General features: G+C 38.2%; 1 pseudogene; it reads left to right on the top strand.

Moving 5' to 3' along the window:
* The first annotated feature begins 1,198 nt into the window (after positions 1-1,198).
* Positions 1,199-1,666, top strand: LOC118931912 (small integral membrane protein 14-like; annotated as a pseudogene).
* The last annotated feature ends 14,336 nt before the right edge of the window (positions 1,667-16,002 follow it).

The following is a 16,002-nucleotide window of genomic DNA, read 5'->3' as shown; positions in this document are numbered from 1 at the left end:
GGAATAGCAGTACACCCTCAACGGTCAGTGGTGGTGAGGCCTGGAGGTAATGAGGGGCTTGTCTCACATAGTGTCTGAGAGATGGCAAGTAGTAGATACACTGTTACTATGATTTGTAATAACCCACTTGTTATTTTTTCTGCTCTGCCTTCTATGTCTGGCTCTGCTTATGGTCCAACCTAAATACAATTCTCTTGTGCTTTATCAGCAAACACACTATACACTGAAGGCTCCATAAGGAAATGTGTATAGTAGCTGTTTCACATTACCTATTTCCAGGGCATATGCACAGCTTGTACACACCTGCATTGCTGACCAGTGTAAAAATACTGAATACTTCTAAACTGCTTGGTAAATAACTTCTGTCCCAAGCCCCACCTCCCCTGTCCCCCACTTTGCCCTGAAAATTCCTGACCCACTCCTAGACACCATCATGATGCAGCAAATAATGAGCCAGTGCTGGTGCAACCTTGGAGTAGCCTGCTCCAGGTCTGGGGCTGATTGGTGATGCCCGAGAAGCTGGGGACTATGCAGTTGGCATCTCCCCCAAGTAACAGCATTGTTAGCATGGGACATAGTCCATTTCTCACTGTCTGACAGAGTGGGCCCTGTGTGTGCGGATTGCTGCCCTGGAATTCCGATCATGGCTTGAGTCAAACACAGCTCTCATAGACAGCAGCAGCACAAACGTGGAAGGGAGAATTGGAAATGCATTATAAGGGTTGCACAGTATACACGTAATGTGTATTGCTTGAATATAGTCTGGTAAGTTAAAAATACATGATAAACCCCAGAGAAGCAACTAACTAAATAAAATAGGTATAGCTGGTAAGTCATAGTAGAGAGGAAATGTAATAAAAAAAAACGAAGAAAGGAAAAAGGAAAAGAATGGGTAGGACAAATGGAAAACGAATAGCCAGAGGGCATATTTAAACCCATCCATACTGGCCTTAATAAACAATAAATGTAAATGTTCTAAACACTCAAAAGACAAACTGTCAAGAGTTGAATCAAAACAGGAGGGGCGGAAGTTGGTGGTCGGGAGCAGCCCCGGCAGAGGCCTCCGGAGCAGCCCTACCGTTCTGGAAACTCCAGGCGATCTTTCTGCCAAGCCTTGGGCCTGGCCCCCATTACCCCCGCCCCCTTGGTTGTTGCCTGGGTGGATTTAAACAGTCAAGATAAATCCAGCTGGGAAATCATGGCAGGAGGTGGATTTGATCCCTGTGAATGTTTGCTCTCATGAATATGCGATGAGAAGGCTGATGAGTCCACTGAGGCAGTCCCAGTCCTGCTGCACAGACAGAATGTCTGCAGGAATTACCAGGACCCTCTGGTGATAACGGCATCAGTGTTACCATGATCTTAATTAATGGCCTGGATGATTATTGCGGTGATCTTGTTTCTACTGAGACAACCTAATCTAAGAGGATCCAACCTAACTGGAAAGCCAACAAGTCCTCATAATGGACCCGATCCACCAGTCCCTCCTGTGGACTTTGTGATACAGGAAGTGACAATACTTAAAACCTTGAATGACCAAATGAACGAAGATGACCCAAGTACTCTTAATGAGATTAGAACTTTCCTTTTTGCTTCTGCAATATGGCATAGTTTCCACGAGCTTCTAAAAATCTCACTTCCAGAGGGGCGGAAGATGGCGGCGTGAGTAGAGCAGCGGAAATCTCCTACCAAAACAACATATATCTATGAAAATATAACAAAGACAACCCTTCCTAGAATAAAGACCAGAGGACACAGGACAATATCCAGACCACATCCGCACCTGAGAGAACCCAGCGCCTCGCGAAGGGGGTAAGATACAAGCCCCGGCCCCGCGGGAGCCGAGCGCCCCTCCCCCCAGCTCCCGGCGGGAGAAGAGCAGGCAGAGCGGGAGGGAGACGGAGCCCAGGGCTGCCGAACACCCAGCCCCAGCCATCCGGGCCAGAGTGCAGGGCGCTCGATACTAGGAAAACAGGGCAGCAAGAACAGTGAGCAGGCACTGGAGGCTGGGCGACAGAGGACATAAGAAAAGCGCGCGACCATTTTTTTTTTTTGCTTTTTTGCTGTTTTGTTTTGGCGAGCGCTTTTTGGAAGTCTTAAAGGGACAGGGACCCCAATACTAGGGAAACAGGGCAGAAAGACCGGTGAGCAGAGGCCTGAGGCTGGCACCGGAGAATAAAGAAAAACGAACGACCACCTTTTTTTTTTTTAATTAAAAAAAATTTTTTTTTTTTTTAATTAAAAAAATTTTTTTTCTTGTTTTTTTTGTGGTCGTTGTTTTGTTTCGGCGGGTGCTTTTTGGAAGTCTTAAAGGGGCAGGGCGGGCCACTTAATCCAGAGGTAGGGAATCCGGGATCTCTGGGCACCCTAACCCCTGGGCTGCAGGGAGCAGGGAGGCCCCTTACGGAGATAAATAGCCTCCCAGCAGCTCCTGCTCCAACGCGACTCCACCATTTTGGAGTAGCTGCCCGAGCCAGGCCACGCCCACAGCAACAGCGGAGATTAACTCCATAGCAGCCGGGCAGGAAGCAGAAACCCTGTCTGCGCGCAGCTGCCCAGCACAAGCCACTAGAGGCCGCTGTTCTCCCAGGAGAGGAGGGCCACAAACAAACAAGAAAGGAAGTCCTTCCAGCCGTCACTCGTCCCAGTTCTGCAGACTATTCCTATCACCATGAAAACGCAAAGCTACAGGCAGACAAAGATCACAGAGACAACACCAGAGAAGGAGACAGACCTAACCAGTCTTCCTGAAAAAGAATTCAAAATAAGAATCATAAACATGCTGACAGAGCTGCAGAGAAATATGCAAGAGAAATGGGATGAAGTCCGGAAGGAGATCACAGATGCCAGAAAGGAGATCGCAGAAATGAAACAAACTCTGGAAGGGTTTATAAGCAGAATGGATAGAATGCAAGAGGCCATTGATGGAATTGAAATCAGAGAACAGGAACGCATAGAAGCTGACATAGAGAGAGACAAAAGGATCTCCAGGAATGAAACAATATTAAGAGAACTGTGTGACCAATCCAAAAGGAACAATATCCGTATTATAGGGGTCCCAGAAGAAGAAGAGAGAGGAAAAGAGATGGAAAGTATCTTAGAAGAAATAATTGCTGAAAACTTCCCCACACTGGGGGAGGAAGTAATCGAACAGACCACGGAAATACACAGAACCCCCAACAGAAAGGATCCAAGAAGGGCAACACCAAGACACATAATAATTAAAATGGCAAAGATCAAGGACAAGGAAAGAGTGTTAAAGGCAGCTAGAGAGAAAAAGGTCAACTATAAAGGGAAACCCATCAGGCTAACGTCAGATTTCGCAACAGAAACCCTACAGGCCAGAAGAGAATGGCATGATATATTTAATACAATGAAACAGAAGGGCCTTGAACCAAGGATACTGTATCCAGCACGACTATCATTCAAATATGACGGTGGGATTAAACAATTCCCAGACAAACAAAAGCTGAGGGAATTTGCTTTCCACAAACCACCTCTACAGAACATCTTACAGGGACTGCTCTAGATGGGGGCACTCCTAGAAAGAGCACAGCACAAAACACCCAACATATGAAGAATCAAGGAGGAGGAACAAGAAGGGAGAGAAGAAAAGAATCTCCAGACAGTGTATATAACAGCTCAATAAGCGAGCTAAGTTAGGCAGTAAGATACTAAAGAGGCTAACCTTGAACCTTTGGTAACCACGAATTTAAAGCCTGCAATGGCAATAAGTACATATCTTTCAATAGTCACCCTAAATGTTAATGGGTTGAATGCACCAATCAAAAGACACAGAGTAACAGAATGGATAAAAAAGCAAGACCCATCCATATGCTGCTTACAAGAAACTCACCTCAAACCCAAAGACGTGTACAGACTAAAAGTCAAGGGATGGAAAAACATATTTCAAGCAAACAACAGTGAGAAGAAAGCAGGGGTTGCAGTACTAATATCAGACAAAATAGACTTCAAAACAAAGAAAGTAACAAGAGATAAAGAAGGACACTACATAATGATAAAGGGCTCAGTCAAACAAGAGGATATAACCATTCTAAATATATATGCACCCAACACAGGAGCACCAGCATATGTGAAACAAATACTAACAGAACTAAAGGGGGATATAGACTGCAATGCATTCATTCTAGGAGACTTCAACACACCACTCACTCCAAAGGATTGATCCACTGGGCAGAAAATAAGTAAGGACACGGAAGCACTGAACAACACAGCAGAGCAGATGGACCTAATAGACATCTATAGAACTCTACATCCAAAAGCAGCAGGATATACATTCTTCTCAAGTGGACATGGAACATTCTCCAGAATAGACCACATACTAGGCCACAAAAAGAGCCTCAGAAAATTCCAAAAGATTGAAATCCTACCAACCAACTTTTCAGACCACAAAGGCATAAAACTAGAAATAAACTGTACAAAGAAAGCAAAGAGGCTCACAAACACATGGAGGCTTAACAACACGCTCCTAAATAATCAATGGATCAATGACCAAATCAAAATGGAGATCCAGCAATATATGGAAACAAATGACAACAACAACACTAAGCCCCAACTTCTGTGGGACACAGCAAAAGCAGTCTTAAGAGGAAAGTATATAGCAATCCAAGCATATTTAAAAAAGGAAGAGCAATCCCAAATGAATGGTCTAATGTCACAATTATCGAAATTGGAAAAAGAAGAACAGATGAGGCCTAAGGTCAGCAGAAGGATGGACATAATAAAGATCAGAGAAGAAATAAATAAAATTGAGAAGAATAAAACAATAGCAAAAATCAATGAAACCAAGAGCTGGTTCTTCGAGAAAATAAACAAAATAGATAAGCCTCTAGCCAGACTTATTAAGAAGAAAAGAGAGTCAACACAAATCAACAGTATCAGAAACGAGAAAGGAAAAATCACGACGGACCCCACGGAAATGCAAAGAATTATTGGAGAATACTATGAAAACCTATATGCTAACAAGCTGGGAAACCTAGGAGAAATGGACAACTTCCTAGAAAAATATAACCTTCCAAGATTGACCCAGGAAGAAACAGAAAATCTAAACAGACCAATTACCAGCAACGAAATTGAAGCGGTAATCAAAAAACTACCAAAGAACAAAACCCCCGGGCCAGATGGATTCACCTCGGAATTTTATCAGACATACAGGGAAGACATAATACCCATTCTCCTTAAAGTTTTCCAAAAAATAGAGGAGGAGGGGATACTCCCAAACTCATTCTATGAAGGTAACATCACCCTAATACCAAAACCAGGCAAAGACCCCACCAAAAAAGAAAACTACAGACCGATATCCCTGATGAACGTAGATGCAAAAATACTCAACAAAATATTAGCAAACCGAATTCAAAAATACATCAAAAGGATCATACACCATGACCAAGTGGGATTCATCCCAGGGATGCAAGGATGGTACAACATTTGAAAGTCCATCAACATCATCCACCACATCAACAAAAAGAAAGACAAAAACCACATGATCATCTCCATAGATGCTGAAAAAGCATTTGACAAAGTTCAACATCCATTCATGTTAAAAACTCTCAGCAAAATGGGAATAGAGGGCAAGTACCTCAACATAATAAAGGCCATCTATGATAAACCCACAGCCAACATTATATTGAACAGCGAGAAGCTGAAAGCATTTCCTCTGAGATCGGGAACTAGACAGGGATGCCCACTCTCTCCACTGTTATTTAACATAGTACTGGAGGTCCTAGCCACGGCAATCAGACAAAATAAAGAAATACAAGGAATCCAGATTGGTAAAGAAGAAGTTAAACTGTCACTATTTGCAGATGACATGATACTGTACATAAAAAACCCTAAAGACTCCACCCAAAAACTACTAGAACTGATATTGGAATACAGCAAAGTTGCAGGATACAAAATCAACACACAGAAATCTGTGGCTTTCCTATACACTAACAATGAACCAACAGAAAGAGAAATCAGGAAAACAACTCCATTCACAATTGCATCAACAAAAATAAAATACCTAGGAATAAACCTAACCAAAGAAGTGAAGGACTTATACTCTGAAAACTACAAGTCACTCTTAAGAGAAATTAAAGGGGACACTAACAGATGGAAACTCATCCCATGCTCGTGGCTAGGAAGAATTAATATCGTCAAAATGGCCATCCTGCCCAAAGCAATATACAGATTTGATGCAATCCCTATGAAACTACCAGCAACATTCTTCAATGAACTGGAACAAATAATTCAAAAATTCATATGGAAACACCAAAGACCCCGAATAGCCAAAGCAATCCTGAGAAAGAAGAATAAAGTAGGGGGGATCTCACTCCCCAACTTCAAGCTCTACTATAAAGCCATAGTAATCAAGACAATTTGGTACTGGCACAAGAGCAGAGCCACAGACCAATGGAACAGACTAGAGAATCCAGACATTAACCCAGACATATATGGTCAATTAATATTTGATAAAGGAGCCATGGACATACAATGGCGAAATGACAGTCTCTTCAACAGGTGGTGCTGGCAAAACTGGACAGCTACATGTAGGAGAATGAAACTGGACCATCGTCTAACCCCATATACAAAAGTAAACTCAAAATGGATCAAAGACCTGAATGTAAGTCATGAAACCATTAAACTCTTGGAAGAAAACATAGGCAAAAACCTCTTAGACATAAACATGAGTGACCTCTTCTTGAACATATCTCCCCGGGCAAGGAAAACAACAGCCAAAATGAGTAAGTGGGACTATATTAAGCTGAAAAGCTTCTGTACAGCAAAAGACACCATCAATAGAACAAGAAGGATCCCTACAGTATGGGAGAATATATTTGAAAATGACACATCCGATAAAGGCTTGACATCCAGAATATATAAGGAGCTCACATGCCTCAACAAACAAAAAACAAATAACCCAATTAAAAAATGGGCAGAGGAACTGAACAGACAGTTCTCCAAAGAAGAAATACAGATGGCCAACAGACACATGAAAAGATGCTCCACATCGCTAATTATCAGAGAAATGCAAATTAAAACTACAATGAGGTATCACCTCACACCAGTAAGGATGGCTGCCATCCAAAAGACAAACAACAACAAATGTTGGCGAGGCTGTGGAGAAAGGGGAACCCTCCTACACTGCTGGTGGGAATGTAAGTTAGTTCAACCATTGTGGAAAGCAGTATGGAGGTACATCAAAATGCTCAAAACAGACTTACCATTTGACCCAGGAATTGCACTCCTAGGAATATACCCTAAGAACGCAGCAATCAAGTTTGAGAAAGACAGATGCACCCCTATGTTTATTGCAGCACTACTTACAATAGCCAAGAATTGGAAGCAACCTAAATGTCCATCAATAGATGAATGGATAAAGAAGATGTGGTACATATACACAATGGAATACTACTCAGTCATAAGAAAAGGGCAAATCCAATCATTTGCAGCAACATGGATGGAGCTAGAGGGTATTATGCTCAGTGAAACAGGCCAAGCGGAGAAAGAGAAATACCAAATGATTTCACTTATCTGTGGGATATAAGAACAAAGGAAAAACTGAAGGAACAAAACAGCAGCAGAATCACAGAACTCAAGAATGGACTAACAGGTACCAAAGGGAAAGGGACTGGGGAGGATGGGTGGGTAGGAAGGGATAAGGGGGGGATAAGTAGGGGGGTATTAAGATTAACATGCATGGGGGGGTAGGAGAAAAGGGAGGGCTGTACAACACAGAGAAGGCAAGTAGTGATTCTACAACATTTTGCTATGCTGATGGACAGTGACTGTAAAGGGGTTTATAGGGGAGACCTGGTATAGGGGAGAGCCTAGTAAACTTAATATTCGTCATGTAAGTGTAGATTAGTGATACCAAAAACAAAGCAAAAAAAAAAAATAAAAGGGGGCAGTTCCTGTGTGGTAACCTCCAACGAGTTCTACACAAGAGTATAAAGGGCATATAAAAGTGTAGGCAAAGGGTCTGTTTGTGTTTATACAGAGGATCAAAGCCTAATTGGGCTACCCCGAAAATGAACTAAGATACGATATGAAAAAGAACTTCCAACATCTGCACTCTCTGGAAGACTCATGCCAGAAGATGATCATCAAAAAATCCCAACAAAGATCCACGCACTGCTACAGCTGTAGATGCACTCATCCCACCAGTTCCTGGACTTGCCATGGGAATGAAGGAGATATCTAAGCTGGCCTGTGCATACAGTAAAACAACAAATTTGACTGGATCTATACTGCTGGAACTCAACCAAGAATTTGGAGAAGTGCAAATTGTAGCGCTCCAAAGTCTTACAACTACAGACTATTTACTGTTAAAAGAACATATGGCATGTGAACAGTCCCCAGGAATGGGTTGTTTTAATTTTTCTGATTTCTCTCAGACTGTTCAAGTTCAGTTGGACAATATCCACCATATCATAGATAAGTTTTCACAAATGCCTAAGGTGCCTAACTGGTTTTCTTGGTTTCACTGGAGATGGCTGGTAATTACAGATATGCTTTGGTTATGTAACTATACTCCTATTATGTTAATGTGTGTGCGCAATTTAAGTAGTAGCTTAAAACCTATACATGCTTAAGTTACTCTACAAGAAGATATGTCAAAGAAATAATCAATCTTCCCATGTTTTCTTCCGCCTGCTACTTCTATAGCTTTTCTTCTTCCTTCCTAATTACAACCCTTAAATAGAATTCGTGCCTCATATCAAATTTACCGAGTATCATAATTCTTCCAAGTGGTAAAGATACCTCAAGACAAATGCTGGGCATAGAAGCCACAGGGCATAAATATGCAAAGAAGTAAAAAGCTAACCTTTTCAAACAATAAGGCTTCCCTCTCACTTACCAACTTCACATTTCCCTGTATGGCCCTGGAAGATGACTGGTTAGCCAGAGACGGGTAAGATTCCTCAAGGGAGGAACAACCTAAGACAGGCACAGTCGCAGGGGGGCCATCAGGTGAGAAATTGGGGATCAACAGAGGTGAGGCTTAGAACCTCACCCCCCCTGTTCTGAGAGAAATCTTCTGCATACGTGGATGTTTTATTGCCCTGGTCTAGCTTGGATTAACACATAGTCTACAGGCACACACCTGATCATCTACATTTGCTCTCTTACAGCACTAAACTCTGTTTTCTACCTTTATCTTGTATCTACCTACCACTTCAGCATTTTATTAAAAAAAATAATAATAAAGAGAGAAATGTGGTATTCACATATAAATCAAGTATAAAAACCAAATGAGTATTCATATTTGAACCGACTGTTTAGAGTTCATAATGCATGAGCAAAACCGAAAGTTTCTGTGATGACTGCCCTTGTACTGTTCACCATGTAACTTATTCATTATGTAAGAATTTGTTCTACATGTAAGAACTTGTTTGTTATGCCTCAGAAGATTGGAGACTGACGAAATTAGGCTTGGGGTGGATTAATGATTGTGCATTGAGCATTGACTCCCCTATACAGAATTTTATTGTCGTTAACAACCATTTGATCAATAAATATGAGAAATGCCCTCACAAAAAAAAAAAAAAAAAAAAAAAAAAAGGACAGACTTCCAATGGTAAAATAAATAAGTAACCGGGATGTAATGTATAGCATAAGGAATATAGTCAAGATATTGTAACAGCTTGGTAGGGTGATAGCTGGAACCTAGAATTATGTATATAAATGTTCTACCACTGTGTTGTACACTTGAAACTAATGTAATGTAATACTGTGCGTCAACTACCCTTCAATAAAAAATAATTATATAAAAAAAAAATCTCACTTGCAAGCTTATTTTTGCTTCCTGTGTTACCACCATTCCGTTTTACGGTATATTTGATTAAATTATTGTATTTAAAAAAGTTACATGGGCTTTTTGGGTTATCTTAAATGTAAACATTCCACTCATTCGATCGGTAACTGTGGTAATTTTTGTGATTTTTGGCCTGATTGAAGAAAACCTGAGATCTCTGTATTTAAATATTAAAATATTTAATGTAGGTTTTTTTTTTTTTTTTTTTTTGAGAGTCTTTTTTTTTTTTTTTTTTATTGAAGGGTAGTTGACAACAGCATTGCATTACATTAGTTTCAGGTGTACAACACAGCGACTCAACATTTATATACATGATATTTCTAGGTACCAGGTATCACCATACCAAGTTGTTACAATATCTTGACTATATTCCTTATGCTATACATTACATCCCGGTTACTTATTTATTTTACAATTGGAAGTGTGTTTATATATATATATATATATATATATATATATTGTGAGGGCATCTCTCATATTTATTGATCTAATAGTTGTTAACCACAACAAATCTCTGTATAGGGGGGTCAATACTCAATGCACAATCATTAATCCACCCCAAGCCCAATTTTCATCAGTCTCCAATCTTCTGATGCATAATGAACTTAATGTAGGTTTTACATTATAATTATATACAAAATACTTTTGTAGGTTTTAATATTGCTTTTTTCACAAGGTATTTAAAAAGTCACTTGGGGTTGTCTGAGAGTGCATGAAAGAAAATTAGAACCACGCTATTTCCAATTGCCTTGGTAGTTTATTTGTGGGTGGCAGTTTTCTCTAGTTTTTGGGACTGTGGTAGCCGTTGGAATATTTTATAAGTTATAACTGAAATCTGTCATCCACTCTAGCTGGCTTATGTGACTAGAAAAGGAGGAGAGACAAAATGAAATAATCATTTAGTGTTTTTTGTTCCCATAAAAATGTCTAATATTAAGAAAACTTTAAACATGATTTCAATATGGTAGATGATTAATAGTCCATTATGTGACATTTGTAAGCCACTGTGCACTAGACTTACAAGGTTCATGAAAGGAGGGAAAAGGTTAATTCTTTCTGCCTTTGCCAGATATAATCTATGCAGAAATAATTTAAGTTATAATTTATTTTTTGAATGGGTGCCTCTCAGGAGCTGCTTTTCTGTTCTAACATTTACTCCCTGTTAAATGAAACTATCTTAAAGTTGTATTGGGGGCCTTTTGGGTTACTGACATTTGAATGCTTATTTGCTCTTTTTTTTTTCCTTTTAAGAAAAAAATTTGAGTCTTTTGTTATCCTTCTGACTTTAAAAATTGAATGAATTCTTAATTTACAATGAAGGAAAAGGAAAATAAGAAGCAATCGGATCTTTTTTCTTCCCTTTTATCTCATTCTTGTTTGGTAATGGGATGAATCCGGGTGGAGAGGAGCATTAATATAAATACAAATTTTGAAATGTACAGAAAGTAGAAGTCTGCATTGTTTTGCCGAGTTTGAAAGAAAATTAATAGAAATGGCATTTTTTAAAAAGTCTGCATGACTTTTGTGACTATAGAATTTTTTGTTAGGAAGTGATTACAGATGACCTGTGGTAGCTAGAAGTTATTTTGTATCAATGTAAGGATTTTTTCATCCTAGATCAGTCTAGGTTTTCACTGTACTAATCTGAAAAATTCTGTCAAGTAAACTTCTCTATATCTTTGTACTGTTTAATAGAGTCTCTGATAGAATTGTGTGATGCTCTTAGGGCATTTTCCCCCCCTTTATTATGGTTACATTCTTGGCCATAAACATTGTAGGGCTTCATTTCATCATATAATCCACTCTTGACTGCTTGGATTCCTCCTGTGCATCTTGGCTTCATGCTCGACTTCTTGAAATACTATAACATACTGTTAATTACTTGTGCTAATTGAGGGGTATCATAACACAGGTAAGTCAAATCCTGGATAAATGAACACTACAGATTAAGGTTTTTTCTCTTGCTGTGGCCTACTGGAAGCCTTCCCAACTCTATAGCTATTTAAAGCAGTAAGGGTAGAATGGCATAAAATGTAGCTAAATCCCTATAAGCATTCCTTTTTCTGCCCTTGCCCCCTGAATTTTGAAGACTTGCTCATACGTCCTAGTAGTCTGTTCCCTAAGCTGCTAGAAAGCTGGTGTCTAGTAGAGATACTGATGTACTCACTGAATCTACATCTCACAAATAATTGAGGATTGGCTTTGGTTGAAGATGTGGCTGTGACATAGAAACAGAATGTCTGGTGTTAGCTAGAGGTATGAAAATCTTATTCTGGAAATTGTTATTCTTGGTTCTTCACTTCGGTCACATACGCTTAAATGACATTACATATAGAATATTAACCTTTTTCTATATGGATCATCTAATTAGTAATAAAAGTTATTAGTGAAGTATGTAGTCTTCAGTTTTTACTTCTAAAATTCTCTGCATTCCTGAAAAAGACAGTGTGTTACTGTATATAAAGGATTCCTATCAGCCTAATAAGTAATTTATATCATTCTATTTAATTCTTAAAGCTTCTGCATGTGGCCTTCTTATTGAGCACACTCTTATTCATTACTTGGCCTGTAAACATTCACCTGAACTGACTATAATCATTTTTCAATAACTTGGAAAAATGAGAAAGTTTCACATTTTAATCACTTTGGCTTTTAAATATTCTGCAAATACCATTAAGAGTTCATTTTGGTTTAGAGTCATTTAATGTTGTTTTAAGCAAAATAATTTGTTTTTGCTTTCCATATGGAAAAAGTTAACATTGGAACTGTATATCATAAAAGATTTTATCATGTATCTATCCAAAAACCATCCCAAAGTCAACAAGTTATATTTTAAACAACTTGCAGAGATTTTCCAAAGTAAGCTGTTAAGTTCAGCTATTCCATGGTTACTTTTAGTGTCTTCGTGGTATGTCATGTAATAGTATTTATGAAATTACAAAATTCTTAATTTTCAAAGGAACCTTGGAAATGTATCACTTTGAATGAAAGCTGTCACTCCAAATGAACATGTGCTAAAATTTGACCAGCTCAGCTTAAGACACAAAACAGCAACTTGGGGAAATGAAGAGAGTTTACAGTTAGTGGATTAAATTTTTGTTGTTGCAATAGTAGGTTTAGTTTTAACATAATATTTCTAATTGAAAAGTCATATGTGTTTGTTACCATGTCTAATGATTACTTTCTTAAAAGCAAAATGGGACAAAAAAACACCTAACATACAAAGAATGGAGGAAGAAGAATAAGAAGGGAGAGAAATAAAGAATCATCAGACTGTGTTTATAATAGCTCAAAAAGTGAGTGAAGTTAGACAGTAAGATAGTAAAGAAGCTAACCTTGAACCTTTGGTAACCAAAACCTAAAGCCTGCAATGGCAATAAGTACATATCTTTCAATAATCACCCTAAATGTAAATGGACTGAGTGCACCAATCAAAAGACACAGAGTAACAGAATGGATAAAAAAGCAAGACCCATCTATATGCTGCTTACAAGAGACTCACCTCAAACCCAAAGACATGCACAGAATAAAAGTCAAGGGATGGAGAAAGATATTTCATGCCAACAAGGAGAAAAAAGCAGGTGTTGCAGTACTAGTATCAGCTAAAATAGACTTCAAAACAAAGAAAGTCACAAGAGATAAAGAAGGACATTATATAATGATAAAGGGCTCAGTCCAACAAGAGAATATAACCATTATAAATATCTATGCACCCAACACAGGAGCACCAACATATGTGAAACAAATACTAACAGAATTAAAGGAGGAAATAGAATGCAATGCATTCATTTTAGGAGACTTCAACACACCACTCACTCCAAAGGACAGGTCCACCAGACAGAAAATAAGGACACAGAGGCAATGAACAACACACTAGAACAGATGGACCTAATAGACATCTATAGAACTCTACATCCAAAAGCAACAGGATACACATTCTTCTCAAGTGGACATGGAACATTCTCCAGAATAGACCACATACTAGGCCACAAGAAGAGCCTCAGTAAATTCAAAAAGATTGAAATCCTACCAACCAACTTCTCAGACCACAAAGGCATAAAACTAGGAATAAATTCTACAAAGAAAGCAAAAAGGCTCACAAATACATGGAGGCTTAACAACACGCTCCTAAATAATCAATGGATCAACAACCAAATCAAAATAATTGAGAATGGCCATTCCGCTGGGACAGTCCACCAAAGGAAACTCCCTGTAGACGTCATCACAAGCAGCCTCCTCGCTTGGGTGCTACCCTGTGGAAGCTGAGTACATATGGCATATTTTATTCATTTTTGTAAAGCATTCTGTTTTCTGTTTACTAATTGGGATGTCATAGTATTTAGCTGTCGGGTTTTGTGTTTTGTTTTGTTTTTAACTTTTGGGGAAATTTTATGTAAAGGGGAATTGGTGTGTATGTGCGTTTATCAAATACGCACACACACATGCACACATACAGTGCACGTGGTAAAAAGAAACTGGTTAGATGGGTATTTTCTGAAAACTGCAAAAACAATTCAGCAATGTGGCTGGAGTCATCACTTTTGGACAACTCTATCCTAAGAAATTTGTCAAAAGATCTAAAGCCTTTCTCTGTATACCCCAGGTTCTTATGAGCCACTCACAGCAGGCAGCATATGCTAAAACAAGTTATTATGGAAACACACCTGTATCCCCTCACCAATGTATTTTGTTTATTAAATAAATGTATTTTGTCTAAAAAAAAAAAAAAAGCAAAATGGGTCATGTGATATATTAAATCTCAATTGCTGTTTTTAAATGTTAATCATGCCAAACAAATCACGTCTGTGCCATCCAGCGTTTATTGTAATCTTTTAATGAGTACTTGGATTGGGATAAAGGGCTGTACTATGCACGTTTTACTAAACAATAAATAGAAAATGTTAGTAACAAATAAATAAAGAGACAAACTGTCAAATTGGATAAAAAGGCAAGACCTAGCCATATGTTGTCTATAAGGAACCCACTTTAGATATAAGGATGCCAATAGGTTAAAAATAAAAAAATGGGGAAATATATCATGCGAACATTAATTAAAAGGAAACTATGTTAGTATCAAACAAAGTAGACTTCAGAACAATGAGTATTATCCGATAAAGAACATTTCAAAATGTCAAAGAATTCATCAGATGCAACGATCCTAAGTATGCATCTAATAAAAGAGGTTCAAAATACATGAAACAAAGACTGACAAGGACTAAAGGGAAAATAGGCAAATTCATTTACAGGTAGAAGTTTCAACTCTTCCCTCAGTCATAGCACAAGTAGACGGCAAATCAGTAATAAGATAGCTTGAAAAACACTATTAACCATTTTGACCTACATATTTATACAACACTCCACCCAAAAAACCAGCAGAATACATCCTTTTCAAATGTACCTGTGGTGTTCACAAGATAGATCATATTCTGGGCCATAAAACTACTCGCAATACATTTGAGAGGATTGAAATCATACGAAGTCCATATATACTCTGACAAATCAATAACAGGTTTCTGAAAAATACTCAAGTATTTAGAAATTAAAAAGCCTAATTCTGAATAACTCATGGGTTAAAATCATAAGAAAGATCAGGAAATATTTTGTATTGAATCAAAATGACAATACAACACCCAGGTTTGTGGGATGCAGCTAAAGCAGTGCTTAGAAAGAAATTGATAGCATTAATTATTTTAGAAAAGGTTCACATTAATGATCTAAGCTTCTACCTAACATACTAGCAAAAGATCAAATTAAGCAGAAGGAAGGAAACAATAAACAAATTAATGAAACAAAAAACAAAAGCAATAGAGAAAAAAAGAAAATCAGAAACAGATTCTTTAAAAATGATGAAAAAAAGAAGCTTTTAGGAAGATGGATCTAACAGACTCCACCAGGAGTGGGGGAAAAACAAATTACTGACACCAAGAATGAACATGGAGATGTTGCTATAGATTCTACAGACTTTAGAATGATAAAAAGTTGATATTTTGAATTAAAAAAATGATACTATGAATAATATGCCAATAAATTAAACAACTTAGATGAAATGGATAAATTCTTTGAAATACACAAATAACCTGAGCTTACTCAAGAAGAAATGGAAAACTTGAAATAGTCCTTGTATCTATTCACTATATCCATATTGAATTCTCAGTGAAAATCTTTCCCACCAAGAAAATTCC

Source organism: Manis pentadactyla, chromosome 16 (genome assembly GCF_030020395.1).
Source record: "Manis pentadactyla isolate mManPen7 chromosome 16, mManPen7.hap1, whole genome shotgun sequence".
In the NCBI taxonomy this organism is placed as follows: Eukaryota; Metazoa; Chordata; class Mammalia; order Pholidota; family Manidae; genus Manis; species Manis pentadactyla.
Note: the sequence above shows the minus strand (reverse complement) of the source record. Positions and strands in the feature narration are given on the sequence as shown.